At 37.7% G+C, this 19,072-nt stretch overlaps 1 protein-coding gene across 2 annotated transcripts in view; it reads left to right on the forward strand.

Annotated features, from left to right (window-relative positions):
- The first annotated feature begins 17,057 nt into the window (after window positions 1–17,057).
- The window catches only part of LOC127841266 (zinc finger protein 26-like), a 231,740-nt gene continuing 229,725 nt past the window's right edge, over window positions 17,058–19,072 (forward strand). Inside the window, exon 1 of one of the 2 annotated variants that reach the window (XM_052369948.1) lies at window positions 17,058–17,168. The gene's annotated coding sequence lies outside the window, so the exon portion shown is untranslated. The remainder of the gene's footprint in view (window positions 17,169–19,072) is intronic. The other variant, XM_052369946.1, reaches the window with a different exon arrangement.

The raw sequence follows: 19,072 nt of genomic DNA on the forward strand, positions 1-19,072 counted from the left end.
TGATGATAAATTTACTCAAATCTATGAGTAAAGATGAACAATAAAGAAAAAAAAACACGATACGGGTGGACAATTCGGACTTCAAGAACTATTCTTATTTAAAAGATCTCAATTTCATGGAACAACAACATTCTTTGGTAAAGGTGTATTTTTGTCACCTGAATTTATTTACGATAAACGAACGTAATTTCAACAAGAGTGCATAACAGTCACAAGATACGCCCGTTTGAAGGTTTGTGACAACAATGGTAATTGTTTTAAACGCACTAAGTGACCCTGTGACCATTTTTTTTGACCCGGCATGACCCATATTTGAACTTGACCTACATATCATCTTGACACAACTTCTGACCAAATTTGATGATAATCGGATACAAACTACTTAAATTAGAGAGCGACACCATGCTAAATCATTGAAATGCACTAAGTGACCCCGTGACCTAGTTTTGACACGGCATGACCCGTATTTAAACTTGACCTAGATATCATTAAGACACAACTTCTGACCAAATTTGGTGAAGATGGGATAAAAATTACTTCAATTAGAGAGCGGACACCATGTTTAATCCTTGAAGTGACCCCGTGACATAGTTTTGACCCGACATGAACCATATTCAAACTTGACCCAGATATTGTTCAGATACAACTTCTGACCGCATTTGGTGAAGATCGGATGAAAACTACTTTAATTAGAGAGCGGACACAATGCTTAATGCTTGAAATGCACTAAGAGACCTCGTGACCTAGTTTTTGACCCGGCATGATCCATATTTGAACTTGATCTAGATATCTTTTAGACACAATTTCTGACCAAATTTGGTGAAGATCGGATGCAAACTACTTCAATTAGAGAGCGGACACCATGCTAAATCATTGAAATGCACTAAGTGACCCCGAAACCTAGTTTTTGACCCGGCATGACCCATATTCTAACTTGACATAAATATTGTCTAGATACAACTTCTGACCAAGTTTGGTGATGATCGGATGAAAAATTGTTGAATTAGAGAGCGGACACTGCTGTGGACGCCGCCCGCCAGCCCGCCCGCCAAGGTGAAACTATAATAGGTCCCTTTGAAAAAAGGGCGTATAAAAAGTAACAATTTAACATATGATAACAGTTGAATTAACTCGTCAATGAAAATGACAGAAATGTTTATGCCATATACAATTAAATACATCGAATATTTTGTATGTTAAAGTGTTTTTGTTTTTCTTATTATCTTACCCCACCCAACAACGTTAAAGGAAACCAAACGTTTATTATGAAAATCTCTAGAACATCATACAAGTTTAGGCTCGAATAATTATATCCTATTACATACATGGAGTCTGTCAAATTCTGGCAATTAACTTCGCCGACTTCTCGCAAATTTCGCATTTTTCAAAGAGAGCTTTGAAAGCGTTTGGATAGTTTGTCAACAATAGACAATCTGACGTTCTGGATCTGGATCTGGAATGGTACGTCGAAGAAACCAATTCTGGCTTTTACTCGACGGTGCTGGAGTGCGCGATAGCTGCACTATTGCTGTTTTAATACACTGTCTTTGAAAATGTCTATTGTTGAAGAGTTCACAATGTCATCACTAAGATTATTCCAGTCAATCACAGTTTTTACGAAGAATGAATTTTTAAAAAGAAAAGTTTTTGATGGAGTAGTTTCAAAACACTTGGAGTTATTGTTCACAAAGTTACACACAATGTTTTAATGAATATAGCCCTCGTATTGTTTAGCCCTTATAGTACGTTCAGGCCTTAGTGGCTTAAGGTATCGTTCAATGGAAATGGCCGGTACGTACCCTTCCACCACCTTGTACAATAGTGTCAACCTTTGGGCGCGCCGTCTGTCTTGGAGTGGTGGGAGTTCCAGCTTTTGAAGCATTTCGGTCATACAACCAGGCTGTCTGGAGCGGTAGTCTCTGGTTATGAACCTTGCGGCTGATCGCTGGATACCCTCTAGGCGGTCAATGTCTGATTGGTGAAAAGGGTCCCATACCACACTGGTATATTCTAGTTTGGAGCGAACTAGTGCTAGGAAGGCATTTTTGCGGCATTCTAGAGGGCAGTGACTGAGGTTTCTTCTTAGGAATCCAAGAGTGGAGCTCGCTTTGTTATGTTGGTTATATAAGTTTTCCATTCCAAGTCTTCAGATAAGGTGATCCCAAGGTAGGGGTTTTCTTGAACTTTTGGGGGGATTTCTTTGTTGATATTGTAAAAATAGCTAGATTTGTGTTTTGATCTTAGAAGGTAGCATTTCTTTCCGTTAAATTCCATCACCCATTCGTTGGCCCATTTGTGAAGGTTATCGAGGTCATTTTGAAGAGTTTCATGATCTTTAAATGTGTTTATGGGTCTGTAGAGGAGACAGTCATCTGCGAAAAGTCTAATCTGGGACTTCACCCTCTCTGGTAGGTCGTTGATGTGACACAGAAATAACAACGGTCCTAGCACTGTCCCTTGAGGAACTCCGAAGCCTACTGGTACATGGTGTGATTTCTCCCCGTCTACGACCACACACATTTCTCTGCGGGTGAGGAAGTTCGAGATCCAGGACAGGAGGTTACCCCGGATTCCGTAGTTCTCAAGTTTCAGAAGCAGGCGTTGGTGTGGGACTGCGTCGAAGGCCTTGCTGAAGTCCAGGATGATGGTATCGACTTGTTTGTTTTGATCATAAAATTTAAGTAGATCGTGGGTTGTTACAACTAGTTGAGTTTCACAGGAGTTTCCAGAGCGAAAGCCATGATTCAGGGAGGTGAGAACTCTGTGTTTGTCGAGGTGGTTTAGAATGTGGTGGCAGATGATATGTTCGAGAAGTTTGGAGGTGACACTGGTAAGGGATACAGGGCGGTAATTTTCAGCCGCGTGACGGTCTCCCTTCTTGTAAACCGGTGCTATGTTGGCATCTCTCCAATCTTTCGGCAGTTCTCCAGTGTTGACTGATTGCTGGAAGGTAGCAGTTATAGCTGGGGCTAGCTCCGTGGCACAGGTCTGGAGGACTTTGTTTGGTACATCATCAGGGCCTACGGCTTTGTTGACCTTAAGGTTCTTTAGGAGTTTATGTACGCCTTCTTGACCGATCAAAAGTGTAGGGATGTTTTCGGTAACATGGCCTGAGAGTACTGGTTTCTGTTGTGAGCCATCATCCTTGGTGAAAGCTGATTTGAACTGGTTTAGTAAGATTTCAGCTCTGCTTTTGGAGTCGGTGACTAAGTGACCATAAGAGCATAGAGGTTCAATACCGATGTTATCCTGTTTCTTTAGTTTTACGTATGACCAGAATGGTTTTGTATTGTTGGTCTGAAGACCTTCATTGATTATTCTGTTTACATGCTCCCATTCTGCCTGGCGGATGTTTTTCTTACTTTCCTTTTGGAATTTTCTATAGTTTGTCCAATTTGTTGAGTTTCGAGCTTTTTTATAGAGTCGTGCTTTCTTCTTTATTACTGATGTAACTTTCCTTGTGATCCATGGAGTTGAGTTTTTGGTTGTTTTCATTTTTGAAGGGATGTTTGCGTTGATGGCAGTATTGAGATCTGATTTGAAGGTATCCCAAAGTTCATGGACTGAACAGTTGTTGTTGAACATGGTGGTAATGTTTCCTGATATTTCGATGGCTTTCACCTTTAAGAGATCCCAGTTGGCTTTGGAAAACAGGTAACAACGTCTTGGCGCCTTCTTCGTGTAGAACGGTTTAGTGTCTGAGTCTGCAACGACTATATCGTGGTCTGAAATCCCAGGTGCGTTTGATGTGGATTTGAGAAGTGTAAGTGGTAAAAATGAGATCTAGTAGGGTATTCTCCCTGGTGGGTTTGTCGTGGACTTGAGAAAGATTGAAGTCAGCTGATTATTCAAGGAGAGCTTGTTGGACATGTTTTGTCTTGGGCACTGTTCCTCACAGCTAGGTTCTCCCAGTCGATGTCAGGGCAATTGAAATCTCCCGCGACTACCATTTGACGGTTATGATTGAGTGTAGCCAGTTCAAGTGATTTGCGACGTTCTTGGATGTCAGACATTTTTCTATGTGGCATATAGAAAGAGGATTCTATGAGGTCTTTCTTGCCTTCCATTTTCATCTGTACCCATTCGACTTCACAGTTTGTCACGAACTCAGCTTTCTCCTCAGCGATGAGGTGCTCATGGACTAATACAAATACTCCACCCCCAGTGTGCCTCTGTCATTTCTGAATGATTTGTAATGGCTTGGGAAGACTTCGCTTGATTGGATAGCGTCTGAGGAAGGCGGTATTCCAAGTTTGATCCCCTTGAGCCAGGATTCTGTCCCGAACACTATGTCGGGTTTAATATACTGTAAGGCTGCCTGTAGCTCAGAGCTCTTTCCGCCGCCAAGGCTTCTGCAATTTACGTTCATGAAACGAAGATTCCTTTTGTCTGAAACGCCGTAGAGAGATGAGGTATTCGTCTTAGATGTGCTGGAGGAGGTGTCTGGGTACGCTGGAGGTACTTCGTCTATCGGTTGGGCTACTGACGTGAAGTGGACTTAATACAGAGGTTGAGGTAAATGAGTCAATGGTTGAATCTAGTTAAGATAGGGGATGAAACATGTTTGAAGTGCTCAATTCATAGCTTTGAAAAGTGAAGCTTGAACAGTTTATGCTGTCGCATTTACAGCAGAGCCATTGGATGTGTGAGTGCTTGGCTAAGAGGTCATAGCGCTGCATAGCTCGATGCACGACTTGTGGTGCCAGACATCACAGCCATCACAACATAAGGCATCATAGTGTTCCCACTTGACAGGCAAGTCGCAGAGTCCACATGGGAAGATCTTTGAATTTGTTACTGGGCCTGGGTTCGATTCAATGTCGCCACATAACAGGAGCAACGAAACGAGAAGGGCTTTGTTCTTGGCAGGGTGGGCAGAATCAGAATCAAAGTACTGACAGTGAGGATTGATAAAAAAACATCTGTTTAAGTTTATCTACATCACCACAATTGTGTATGTGGGTAAGAAAATTTTGGGTAGGAAAAAAATGGGTACGACAATTTTGGGTACAACAATTATGCCAAAAAAATTAAGAACGTAATAAGATTTGGTTACGAAAAAAATTTGGGTACGAAAAAAATGGGTACGAAAAAAGATTTGGTTACGAGCAAATACTTGGGTACGAAAAAAATTGGGTACGAAAAAAATTGGGTACGAAAAAAATTTGGTACGAAAAATGTAGGTTACGAAAAAAACATTGGGGGTACGGGGAAGTAGTACCCGTGGAGAACTTGATCCTTTCAGAAAAACTGGGAGGCGGGTTACATTCTCGATCAAATATAACAAGAAATATCTTTAAAAAGGTATTCGACGTGTATTTTCTGTACCACTTAAACTGTATGTTACAGTAAAACGTTTGTCGGTTATAACATAACGTTTCAGCATATAAATTCAAAACTTGACATGCTCTTTAATTACACCATGCTCTTTCATTTCACATGTATATCATACCAAACTTTATATTTCGTTGTTTCCTTTCCTAAGTTAATGATGCTATGCGTACGGACGTAATTTCACAATCCCATGTGCATGAACATATACTTTTTCACTTTTGATTATTGTTCTTTTTCTCCAATTCAATAAGCTTAGGCATGTTTGTTCGTTAAGTACGGCAATAATTTTATGATAATTCCCGATCGAAAGTGGGTATGAGCACATAGTCGTAAGAGCACTTGAATACGTGAGTTCGCCCATGAACACATGGTAAGGTTAACTAAATCTCCGCGATATGACCTAATATGTGTTTAACACAGCAAACAATATCCAACAAACGAATGAATTGTCAAACATAATATGTGCACTGATGTTGCTCTGTAATTTATGTTTGAAAAGTTTATAAATATGCAAAATGAGAAAGCACGCAGAAGAGCGAGTATCACAAATACGATACGGCTATTATGCTGTTTATATACCATAGTCGCTACAAAGTTTACAAATGGCAGGTTCGAAATAATTCGTTTTCTTTACACTCATGATCGCGTTGAAAGTTAATTATACACGTTTTAATTCGCAATTCGCAATTTATTTACTGAATCACGACAAATGTCAAATACAATACAGAAAATGCATAGTTGTTTCATTGATCTATAAACATATAATGGATTGAATATAACTGATTTAAAATTAACGTTTTCAAACTATTTTCAAATCTTTTCCCAGAATATGCTGTCCTATTTATAGCTGAGCTTCCTATACCTTTATCAATGATAATCAGCGAGGTATGCCGATTAGAACAATCGAGTTATCTCAATCGGACTGGCTCGGTCTTTTACATAGGTTGCCATTGTGAAGAATTTTTTTATGATATGATAACTTAGACGATGCTTCGCAGCATCGTCAAAAAGCAGCATGATACAGGTGTTTTGCTGTTCTGGCAGTTAGGCCGGCAAGGAACGATGGAAGGTGCTTATGGGGTGAATTATGTTTCGTCTGGCTATAGCTGATGACGATAGTCGTTATTAGCAGCATACCGAGCGTGAGTGTGAAACCGTTCTGACTGCTTTTTGGCTTCATGTTCATGTGGATTGGGTGGGGAATGTAACAAGGTGGCTTCCAGGCAACGTACAAGCACAGTAGGGAACGCTAACAGGACATAATAGGGCTAGTTTAACTTACAACCAGTGTATTTACGCGTTAATTGGTAGAAAACACGCATTAAAGTACTAGAAATTAATAAAATTTAATAATTTTTCTTCCGGAAAAAAACACGCGACTTTTTTCTTCGCGCATGCGCACTCCAACCACGTTGCTACGTTAACATGATGACGTCAAATTCCGCCAAAGCGCAGTAAATAACGAAGTGACGTCTCATTGGTAAAAAAATTGAATAATCTATTATTATTATTATTTTGCCTAGTATATGCTATATATATATTCAGTTTCCATGATCGTTTTAAGACATAAAACATAAAACATATTTCTAATACGTCATTTAATTGAATGTATTTTGTAAGTCTATATAGTTGTAAATAAATTTAAATCCGTGCGCCTCTTTAACTTGTATCATGTTTATAAGATTTCCATTTATTTCGACTGTACGCCGAACTGAAAAGTGAAATTTGTTGGAACCGACCTTTCACTCTACGCGCCAATTAACGTCAGTGATTTACTTTCGGACATGGTAAACATGTTAACATTCATGCCGGTGACAATAACCAATTTTTTTATATACGATATCTAACACATATATATAATTGTTTCTTGGTAATTAACATGTTGGTGATGCTTTCATGATGATGATGGTGATGATGATGATGGTGGTGGTGATGATGATGATGGTGGTGGTGATGATGATGATGATGATGATGATAATGATGATGATGATGATGATGATGATGATGATGATGATGATGATGATGTTGATGTTGATTATGATGATGATGATGATGATGATGATGATGATGATGATGATGATGATGATGATGATGATGATGATGATTATGATGATGATGATGACGACGACAATTCGTCGTCGACGACGACGACGACGATGATGATGATGATGATGATGATGATGATGATGATGATGATGATGATGATGATGATGATGATGATGATGATGATGATGAGAAAGAAGGAGAAGAAGATGATGATGATTTTTTCGTATTTTGAGAGTAGACTATGCAAACTTTACTCATAACTAAGAGTAAAGATGTATAATTCAGCTGAACATTAAAGTATACGGAATTAAAATTCGGACTTAAACTAAATTGTCTTTGAAAAACCTGCCTCAACTGGAAGTTTTGAGTATAAGTTTATACCATGTTTATAACATGCTTTGCTTGTTAATTGCTGGAGCATATCGTTGTCAGTATAATCTTAGACCATCTTGACAACTTTAATATCCTGGTGGACAACCAACATTGTTTTTGAGCCCGGCGGTCTTGCGAAACCCAACTTGTGGGTTTTATCCATGACTTAGCTTCTACCATGCAGAGAGACCAGATGGATGTTGCCATCATGAATTTTAGCAAAGCCTTCGATGTTGTACATCACGGTAGATTGTTGCTGAAACTAGCCCATTATGGCGTCACGGACACTACACATTCTTGGATTAAAGCTTTTCTCGGAAACCGTAGTCAAAAGGTTCTTGTAGATGGGGCAACTTCCACCATGGCCCCTGTAATTTCTGGCGTACCACAGGGATCAGTTCTGGGGCCTCTTCTGTTTCTGCTCTAAATTAATGATCTACCTTCGTCTGTGAAGTCAAACGTCCGTCTATTTGCGGATGACTGTGTCATGTACAGATCCATAAAACCTTATTCACTATTCAGTTTCAGAGAGATCTAGATAGTCTATCATTGTGGGAGCTGAAATGGAAGATGTCTTTTAACATAGAAAAATGTCACATTATGCATGTTACGAGAAACCGTAAACCATTAAAAACAGCCTATACTCTTCACAACCAACCTCTGTCTGTTGTAAACCAAGCCACTTATCGTGGCGTTGAAGTAAGCTCAACTTTAACTTGGTCACCTCACGTAAATAAAATTAGTAGTAAAGCAAGCCAGAGCTTAGGATTCTTAAAACGAAACATTCATTCTTCTAAAATGGAAACTAAGGCAGTGGCATATTACAGCATTGCCAGACCATCCTTGGAATATTGCTCTAGTGTGTGGGACCCTTACCCTAAGAAGGATATTGATAAAATTGAAAATGTTCAGCGTCAAGCCGCCAGATTTGTAACGAATAATTACAGCAAGACCCCGGACACGGTCACAAATATAATTAGGGATTTGAATTGGAATACCTTGCAATCAAGAAGACAACAAGCTAGACTCATGTTGTTCTATAAAATAGTATATAATCATGTTGACGTCAATCCCCTACACTATCTCACTCCATACATTAGACACACACGCCATCACCATCACAAGGCATACCAAATTCTACCAAGAACAGCTGATTACCACAAATTTTCTTTCTTTCCAAGAACAGTTGTACAATGGAACACACTTCCATCTTATGTAGTCAGCGCTCATACGATCCCTTGATTTAAATCTGCGCTGTCTACATCCGTGTTCCATCCTTAGTTCACATGTTTCTGCTTTTATCCTGTTTTTAACTCAACTAATATTCTCACCACATGCACAGAAGTATATGTATATATTTAAGTCTTAAGGGCTTAAGATGTTAGGTTTTGCACCTTTTTTATCACTGTTGATAGGATTTTCCTGAGTGGATTGAGTAACTCGGGTAACCTATCAATCTATTTCTTTTTACCCCCCCCCCCCCCCACTGTATCAGTTTTGAACATGGCCATTATTATAAAAGAAGAAGAAGAAGAAGTTTCGATAATATAGAGGCCATTTAATAGAATATTTACATATATATGTGCATAATTAATTTGGGGGAAAGAGCCGAAAACAAACAATTTAGCGTTAGTATTCCCGGGTACATTTGAGTATATTTTCCGTACCCGGGGTCTATTGAAGTTGAACCCGATTCGACAATGAGCAAACGAGCTATAATACACGCAGGCCCGTACCCAGGCCATGGGCCCGGGCCCCCCAGCTGGCTGTCGAACTATGATTTTTTTTTTAATAATCGGCCAACTGCAAGTTTTTTCTCTCGTGCAAATGCCCACAGTACACTTTCCCTCAAAACAAAAGAGCAGCTATGTTTTATTTTCCCTGATAAACAAGGGGATTAACGCTCGCCAATCGAGATAAGCCTCTAGGCAATGTTTTCTTATCGCCTTGTACACACATCCCCGATCAGTCCCCCATTGTGATCATGAATGCTTCATCCATCGATGGTTGATGTAACATGTATTTTGATACGTGCAGCGAATGGAAGCAACTGCTACAGGAGTTCGTAGACTTTCTTCTTTGAGAAGGCCATAGACGTATTTTTCCCTGCTAAAAGTTTAATTGTTTTGTTTTTTTTAAACCTTTTTGGGGGAATTTTTAGGTCCCAATATATACTTTTTGCATTGAGATTAGGGCCCTGAATTTGAACCGAAACCAAAACACTGACAAAGGTATTAAAACTGAGTATTTATAATTTTTGAAAGGAAATCACTGAAAAAGACTACGATGAGATAGTTTACATGTTTGTTTAAAAGAAAAACAGATTCATAAATTTGCCGAGCAACAGATAAGAATTTGGCAGATTAAAGTATTTAAAATAATTGAGTACCGAGAATTGAGTAATATCAACCTATTAATGGCTCATTGATAAAAAATGAAAATTGAAACAACAAATCGATCTTATTATATAAGTTAACCTGATCCAGTGTAGAAAAATATTGTATAATTAAATTATCTCTTTCCTTGAATTTGTTTGAAAACAGTAAAATATGTTAAATTGATTATTTAAGACTTTCATTATTTCCCCCAAAAATTAGGCGTTTCGCGCAATTTTTTTCCTCAAAAATGGCAAGGTCTTTCCCAAAAAATCAGATTTACAAAAACCTGTGACGTTATTGATTTGTGAAAAAAATGGTGGAAGCAATACGAGAGTTGATGTGGATAATCGTAAGTTTAAACCTGTAAGTTTCGGAAATCTAAAGCTTTTAATATTGTTGTGAATTCACACCAATGTTTACAGTTTAAGACTTACGAAATGTGCTGATTTACTTGTTATATTCCATTAACAAAACATTTACAAAACAGTGATGTATAACTTTCAAAAGTAATCGGGTTTTCAATAAAGCAAGTAATATTAAATGCCATACTGTAGCCTAGCGATATGTAAGCTGAGTACAGTACTCGTCCAAATTTATTAAGCGTATCTAACGCTGTTTATGGAGCTATACAGTTGTGTGTATAGGATCCAGCATTATTGTAGAGGCCAAGAACTAAACCCAAACTGCCACCTAGCATTACATGGGCAAGCCTATATGAAAACTCCGATGAATAACCCTTTTCACCCAGTAAATATAAACTCAACTAAATTTTTACTTTTTATTAAAGGACCTTATAACATAAAAACATAAAAAATGGTTCTGGCATATAATGTCTCGACTCCAAGCAGCAAGGGCCACCTGCGAACATGGCAAGCCCAAACTAACTGCAAATAACTAACTGCACAAATAAATTGTATATGAGTGCTGACTCCGGGTGACGGCCATCAGCACTCCCAACAAAATCATATATATTTTCCCCAAAAAATGTGCCAGGTAAAAAGCGTCCATCCGGCACTGATTGCCAAGGAACTGTTAACTTCAAGCGACTGTCGACGAACCCGCGGTGTCCGAACTGCCCCATCGGAAGTGGAGTCGTGACCGACCTGTATCCGACGTTTGGTACTCTGCGTCTACACGGCAAACTGAAAAACGCAACTAAAACCAGCAGAATATGTAATATACTAAAACCAAATCTAGTACGGAAAACAATCAGTTTCCCCTTATGGTATTAAAATTAATGTGGACAGGCAAATAAAACTTAAAATAAATCTATATTTACCCTAAGCTGACCAAATTTTTAAATATATAACGGACGCAGTAAAGTGTGACAGAACAACACTGTGGAAAAACAAACTACATGGGTTGGGTGGGAGGGGAGAAAATTTACAACCTTTTATTTGTGTAGATAACAATGAGAAAGAAATTTTAAATCTGTAAAATTCGCTACTTCGGTTAAAAAACACCAACAATAAGAAAACTGAAAAACCAGCCCAGCAGTGGCCCAACAATAAACAGGTCTATTATTTAGTAATAGACCATATTATTGTAGAGGCCAAGAACTAAACCCAAACTGCCACCTAGCATTACATGGGCAAGCCTATATGAAAACTCCGATGAATAACCCTTTTCACCCAGTAAATATAAACTCAACTAAATTTTTACTTTTTATTAAAGGACCTTATAACATAAAAACATAAAAAATGGTTCTGGCATATAATGTCTCGACTCCAAGCAGCAAGGGCCACCTGCAAACATGGCAAGCCCAAACTAACTGCAAATAACTAACTGCACAAATAAATTGTATATGAGTGCTGACTCCGGGTGACGGCCATCAGCACTCCCAACAAAATCATATATATTTTCCCCAAAAAATGTGCCAGGTAAAAAGCGTCCATCCGGCACTGATTGCCATATGGCCACCCAACAACACTGACCCAGCGGCCCAAATGCCCCAACCTCGAAACCAGCTGGGCCAGAGATGACGGGTGGCCACTGCCAAAGAACTTTGGCTGCAGGGCGGACGGACGCATGCTTGGAGTCGGAAGCAGTAAACTGTAAACACAAGGCAAAGATATGAATAAAAACTAGCAGCAAAAATGCATAAAACCCAGCAGAAAAAAAAAATGCATAAAAACTAGCAGCAAAAAATTGCATAAAAATTAGCAGCAAAAAACTTTCTTTTTTCTTTTTTCATACATATGAGTAAGAAAAATATGCATACACACTAACTGCAAATTTCTATTTTTGGACTCAATAGCAACACCAACATACATAATGTTTGGGATTTAAAATTGTAAGAACCCCCAAATTTGTGCATCTAGAACTTCAGTAATGGATTGGTGTATTATGCTTTATAAATTTTTCAAGCCCTGCAGACATATTAGAAAGAAAAATATCTGTACCCAGAGTTGACAAGTGGACTCCGTCCTTCTCAAACAAATGTTCCTCAAATTTTCCAAAGTCAGAGTTGGCCAAGTAATGCCCTCCACATGTCAAAGCCCTAGATGAACCATGACTATTAAGGCGCTTTCTTGCTTTGTCCATAGCAACTTTATTATCAGAATATCTCCAATTTGACCTTGGAAGCACTGCAGACCATACAATCTTAACACTTGGAAATATAGACAGTATAGTCCTGAATAGCTCGACAATCAATTTTCGAAGGTCCACCAGTGACCGACGACCAAGATCATTACCACCTAAATGTAACACAATATAGTCTGGAGAATTACCCACATTGGCAAGCGAAAGAAATTTTTTCTTTGATTCTGCAAGTGTTAACCCACTGTACCCTTGCCACCAGATGATGTTGGGTTCAAGGCAGAGGTTGGCCCCTTCAGGTCGTAATCTTGCTGCTATGAAGGCTTGCTTGATTATTGATGAACCCAGTATCCAGATGGTTTTCCCGAAATACAACTTGGTTTTTGTTAGTCACATGAATCTAACTATATGAACCATACCTTTTTAATGGGGGTTATTTATTAGGCTGGGCATGACAACAGGAACAGGACGAACATATGTTTGGTAGGCATTGGAAGCCCATCTGCCTGCCTGTTTAATGATCTCCACTGAATAGCCTAGTTGGGAAGCTGCAGTTGCTGCTCCAATTCTGAAGGAGTGGGATATGTAAGACCCATAATTTAGACCCAAAAGAGAAACCGTTTTCTTAAGAATAGCAGAAAATTGGTAACGAGTAATTGGTTGTTTGTTAAAGTGCAAAAACAAGGGACCAGGCCCTTGATGACGAACATGAAGATACTGGTTAAGACACACAACTGGGCAAAATTCACTGTTTGACCTAGTAATTTTGAGCGCTACCCCTTTGCCCAACTGATCAGTTTTTGAATGCCTGATTGAAATGATTACCCCATTGTGATCAAATTGTAAATCTTCTATTGCCAACACCGCTGCCTGTAAAATACTATAACCTTTTTTAGGAACAGCTATTTCGCCCACTCTTAGAAAACCGAAAAACGCTAGCATAAAAGCTGCAGTGAACAGTTTTGTTTCGTAGACACTGGAACACACAATATTAAGTTTGCTTACTATCCCTTGCAGTAACGAGAGGGTAATTGGAAGCCTATTATCGTGTGTTTTCTTATCTTTTTGCATTCCTTCCACCATTTTTGAAACAATGAACTTTTTGGTAGGGTCAACAACATCAAGCAGCTTGCAATGAAAAGCTATAGAGCTTAAGTATGATTTTGCTGTTTTGTGGGATAGTTTCTGTAGGGATAGCCATGCTACAAATCGAACCACCTGTTCAACTGTAGGCGGCCGGGCATCTGACAAGCCGTATTGCCTTTTAAACTCAGAGAATCTCTCTAACCCAACGATGTATGCCTTTTTTGTATTAGCAGCAAGGGAATTGTCTAGCAATCTATTAGCCTCTTGTTGCAGATCATCAGTAAAAACTCCGGCGGGACGGATTCTGGACTCGCTTGTGCCTCTGGTGCTAACTGTTGTTGATATTATTTTGTCTTTAATTGACTGAGGAACACGATCACCTAAAACAGACTGAAAACTAGGAATCATGCCTGGTAAAAAAATATCCTTACTAAAACCATTACCCGATTGAACAGCCGGATCTTGCTGCAGGCTGCATCTGGTCGCCCAGTTGTTGACTGAGAGGCAGCTGGTCGGGTTGATGGCCGGACTGTTGGTTTGAAGACCATTGGCCGAGTCGATGGCTGGGGGTGAGAGGCAGCTGGACAGGCTGTTGGTTGGGAGGCAGCTGGACAGGCTGTTGGCTGGGAGGCAGCTGATCGGGCATTTGGGTGGAAGGCAGCTGACGGGGTTGTTGGCTGGTGCCAGGTAGGTTTTGGCTGGGATGCTGGTGTAGTTTGACCGACGGACGGCGCCTTTTCCGGTTTCGCGTTTCCATGTGTGCAATAAAATAAACAATAAAGATAATAAGTAAATACCGAAAAAAGCCATATTTGGCTTATAGCTAACCCACTATAATAATTAACAAACCTTTTAGAGATTTATTGCATATGAACTAAAACGTGACTCAACAAACTGTCTTGGTAATTATAAATAAATGCGCCATAAGACCACCTCTTAACTGCAGTAAGTACCGACTATTGCCGCATTGCCACAATTAAGTTCCTTTTACTATTGCTACATAAAAACCAACAGTCATTTAAAGTGTTTATGATAAACCTGAACATAGTGCCCGCCCTAATTGAATCTGAAGCAACCCACTCTCCAGAAATTGAATAATAACGCTAAATATATTTTGACATTTTTGTGCTGACCAAAAGTAATATGTTTGTTTAACACGCCACGGGAATTCCTTTATTTCGATTGAAATTTACCCTCTTACTGCCAGTGAGATATTAGCCTATTTTCAGAAAATAAGTATAACATGGTTATTTCACTGAATACACGAATGCATATCAACTACGTTTTCTCATAAAGCTTGAAATTGTTTTTGCTCTTACTACAATTGCTTAGATCAGACGCCATGTGACCGATCCACTTTTTCCCCACCACTGTACAGAAATCCGTAAACTACGGCCCGTAAACTCAGCATCCATCATAAATATCACAAGAATTGCTAAGAAACACCTTTTAACTACCGGTTTCTAACTTTATTTTACATTTTTAAAATTTACAACCTTTTATTTGTGTAGATAACAATGAGAAAGAAATTTTAAATCTGTAAAATTCGCTACTTCGGTTAAAAAACACCAACAATAAGAAAACTGAAAAACCAGCCCAGCAGTGGCCCAACAATAAACAGGTCTATTATTTAGTAATAGACCATATTGTTAAATAACCAATATTTTTTGTGACGAGACGCGTATATTTATGAACGCTGCGCTCTTGTAATTCGTTTACAGTTGGCATTCTGACAATAAGCGCATTTATATTTGTCTCAGAAAAGGACCAGGGAACCAGCATCGTTTTTTTGTGGTCGTCTTATTTCCATGTCTCCAAATTCGCATTGGGTTAAACTTTTGGGAGAGTTCGTTTGTTTCCTAAGGAGGTTTTTGTGTGACGTCACAAGAGGGGTTTTCCGTTACTAAAAATAGATTGGCCGTCAACTTCTTGATCGCGGCCAATTACATTGTATCAGAGTAAAGGTCGTCGGAAGACTAAATACTTATAATTTCACTAAACAAAACTATAAATACTCGTATTCTTTTTTAAAATAAGAATTTAATAAATGATATTTCAAAAATAATAAAACATATAATAATTTGAATATTATTATAAGTGGTGTGAATGCGATAGTGTTATTTTTCATCAACGATTGAAATTTATTGTAAGGGGTGCATTGAATCAGTTATAAAACAAAGCCCTAAAATAGCTCAATACTTTTCAATCTTGAAATACATTTTTAATTTTCTTTTACATTGAATGAATTTTCGTTTTGTTAACATTGAATGAAAATATTAATAAATTTAAGCATTCGAATTGAAAAAACACCTGCATATTTTGCAAATTGAACTGTCTTTGCATGTACACGTATATTGAAAACTCGTCTGTAGTGATAATGAGCGATACAAATCTAGCATTTTATGATACCATTAATCTACACATTTAATTTATTTAACGCGAGTATTTTATATCCCTATAATGACCAAACGCGATTGCTCGTTTTCATGATGATGTTTCGAACACTGCAGTAACGCAGGATCTTTACACATTATAGCAGAGTTTACATTTGCAGGTACCCGTTAAATACGTTAATTGTGTAGCAGTAAATGTGTACAATATTTTAAATGTATAGTTATTAAACACTTCATTATTATGTTTAAACTGGCTAATATATATACTTAATAGTTCCTTGCTGTTAATCCATATCTTACAAATGTCTATTTTTAAATATGTTCAAATATTTTATTAAAGCAACTGTTAACTTTTTTACTTACTATGTCGAGAGATGACATGGAAGTATCATAAATTGTGTTTAATGACCAGACACATGTGGTTTATGCAGAGACCCCATACAGAGTCATACAAGTATAGGTCCCTGTTTTCTTAGTAATTGTCTGGACAGTATCCGATCATATCGAGATAATTGGTTTGTGATAAAGAAAGGGGCAATTAAACACTGGGTTAAAATGCTGAAACAAAGAGTGTCAAAATTGGTGTGAACAATTAAATAAAAACCATTAATATTTATCAAGAGGATTTAGTTAATCTGTAACAAGGTAAGTTTTTACAGACAAATAGGTTCAAATCAGTTTCTGTATGTTGATTACATAAAATCAATCAATTTGTTGTTTGTTTTCGTCCTTATTTGTGTTCGTTCATTGGATTCAATTCAATCTGAAAGAATTTCAATTTCTGAGTATTTTTTGTTCTTCAAAAGGGTCGCGTATATGTTTGTAACCTTATCACGATGCGCTTTATCAACGCAAACAATAGCAGTATGGCCGCAGTTTTGACGGCCAAAATTTGAGCATGCGCAAACGTGACGTCATTATCGGAATCCCCAAAACCTCTTGATGTCTAGTCGGTGCGTTTAACTAATGATGTATTTTTGATGCGGGACAAAAGAAGATATTTTCAGCTTTAATCAAGGTAGGTATTAGTTAAAGCTTATTGTTCGTTATAGTGTATGATGTAATTTGAATACACTGTCGGATCTACGGACTGAACAAACCTTTTATTAGGGTTACAGTCTACTAATAATAACGAGTTTATCTGGGAGAAATAATAAGTTTGTCAACTGCTTATTATAACTTACGAAGGCATTCTAAGTTAATGAGCACATAAAACTTACATATCTTATCGTTAAAGAAACAAAATGCATTAAAGTGCTGCACAAACAATCACTTAAAAGATACTATCTCACATAATGACGTGCACACTATCCCATAGGCATGGTTTTATACTTGGCATTGTATGTATCATGAGAAATTATAGACATAGACCTATATCGCACCTGTCGATAATACCCGAAAGAGGAGTTAGACACTATATATAGATAGATAGATTTCTCATGATACATACAATGCAACAATACAGTAACTTAATCAATATATAATAAAGACAAGTTTTTTATACCTCTGGAAAATAACCAGAACATTGATTCTCTCTAAATAACTTATCAATTGGTGACACGTTAATGGTTTGAACTCAGGATTAGTGTTCTATGTTACCCCCTACTTACTATCGATTGGTCATTGTCGGCTCAGGTACTACTAACATGTACCCCGTGTACTCTAAAGTTTACTTAAATGTACCCCCAGTACTGTAAATATACTTGAACATACCAGGCCTTTTCTGTCTATTTTTGGAAAAAGTACCTAGCAAAATTGGGATTTTTCGAGTCGCGAAATCTTCCAAATTGGGAATAATTTTCATCGACAAAAGCATTATTTGGGCAGGGAGTTTTCCAGTCATTTTGGATAAAATTCATATAAATTATGGTTATATATTTTTTAGGTTGTTTACAAAATAATATTGAGATAATAATCATAAGTCATAAGACACTTCTTTCTAAAAAAAAACAAAAATTTCAATTGGGAATTTTTTTTTTGAGAATTGGGAAAAAATATGCATATTAGGCATTGGGAATGGGTCCGACTATCGGACCCGTGAGATAGCTAGAAAAAGGCATGCATACCCAGGAATTTTATGCTAAATTGGTCGTCTGCTTTAAAAAAAAATAATTATGTTCACTGATATCAGTGATATGTCAATTTTCTGTTAAATGGCCTCTATATAATCGGAACTCATACTTAAAAGTATGTTGATGCATTTTTTTTTAACAAGACAAGTTTGTTTATGATAAACAACATTGTTTTCGGTAATCGGTAAGGCGTTTTATGACATCGGATTTAAGGCGGGAATACAACTCAGTCAGTCTAATATCGATGGGGGTACATGTAAGTAGTAGTATCCAAGCCGACAATGACCAATCGAGCCCTACTTACCCCATAACCATTACATAATGTTTTATTCCCCCTACTTACCCAATTACACTTCATGGCTAATGCAATACGATGTCATTTGAAATCGGTTACTTGCATAATTATAAACTTTTAGCAAGTTGAAAGACAAACACATTAAAAAACCTCAGCTAATTAATTTTTATTTCTCATCAGTGATTTTTTTTGCTTTAATTTGTTACAGCCTGTGCCATTTGAATTGGGAAAATTAGCGTGATAAACCGTGAAATTGGGAAAAATAGCGCGATAAACCATGAAATTGGGAAAAACTAAGCATTATAAAAAGGATTATAAGTAACAGAAGTGATATTGTTTTTAAGTGCATGTTCAGGGAGTTTTCTAGAAAAGGAGTCTGGTCAAATTGGGATTTTTTTTAATCAATAAAAGTGGCAAGTTTGGGAATGATTTATGGACAAAAATGACTAAATTCAAGTTATATATTTTGTAAGATGTTTAAAAAATAAAGTTGAGACCTAGATTTAAGAAATCATAATTAAGTTATATGAGACTTCTTTCTAAAAAAAAACAAAA

This window comes from Dreissena polymorpha, chromosome 8, assembly GCF_020536995.1.
Source record: "Dreissena polymorpha isolate Duluth1 chromosome 8, UMN_Dpol_1.0, whole genome shotgun sequence".
Classification (NCBI taxonomy): domain Eukaryota; kingdom Metazoa; phylum Mollusca; class Bivalvia; order Myida; family Dreissenidae; genus Dreissena; species Dreissena polymorpha.